Genomic DNA, 847 nt, shown 5'->3' on the forward strand with positions numbered 1-847 from the left:
GATCAGAGATATCATCGCTTGGCTGCATAATTTCAACACCATCAACATCAATTCCATGTGACAGTATTAAATCTAGAGTATGATTTCGACAATGAGTAGGTCCTGACACGTGTTGTCTAACCCCAATAGAGTTCAGAATGTCTATGAATGCTGATCCCAGTGCATCTTTTTCATTATCAACCTGGATATAAAAATCACCAACAATTAAAACTTTATCTGCAGCCAGCACTAACTCAGATATAAAGTCAAGCAAATTCTTTAATAAAGTCTGTATGGTGCCCTGGTGGCCTGTATACAGTAGCCAGTACAAACATCACAGGGGATCTATCATTAACATGTGCTTCTCTGGATAATGTTATATAAAGCACCATTACTTCAAACGAGTTATACTTGAAGCCTGCCCTCTGAGAAATACTGAAAATATTGTTATAAATTGCAGCCACACCTCCCCATTTACCTTTTGGACGTGGCTCATGTTTATAACAGTAATCTTTGGGGGTGGACTCGTTTAAAATAATGTAATCATCATGTTTTAGCCAGGTTTCTGTCAAACAGAGCACATATATCATTTGTTTATCCGTATTACATCTCTTTTTTATTTGTTGAACATCAATTAAATTGTTACTCTTAAATTGGTTCGGACGTTTTTTGTATTTTCTAGTTCGGGGAACAGACACAGTCTCTATAGTGTGATATCTTGGTGAAAGAGTCTCTATGTGCTGAGAATTAACTGATTTCTGTGACGTGAGGCGGCTAGCAGACGGTCGGTTTAGCCAGTCTGTCTGCTTCCTGACCTGGGCCCCAGTTAGTCAAGTACAAACTCTAAGACTATGTGCCATATTTCTAG

This window comes from Sinocyclocheilus anshuiensis, unplaced genomic scaffold (genome assembly GCF_001515605.1).
Source record: "Sinocyclocheilus anshuiensis isolate Anshui unplaced genomic scaffold, SAMN03320099.WGS_v1.1 scaffold1859, whole genome shotgun sequence".
NCBI classification, from domain to species: Eukaryota; Metazoa; Chordata; class Actinopteri; order Cypriniformes; family Cyprinidae; genus Sinocyclocheilus; species Sinocyclocheilus anshuiensis.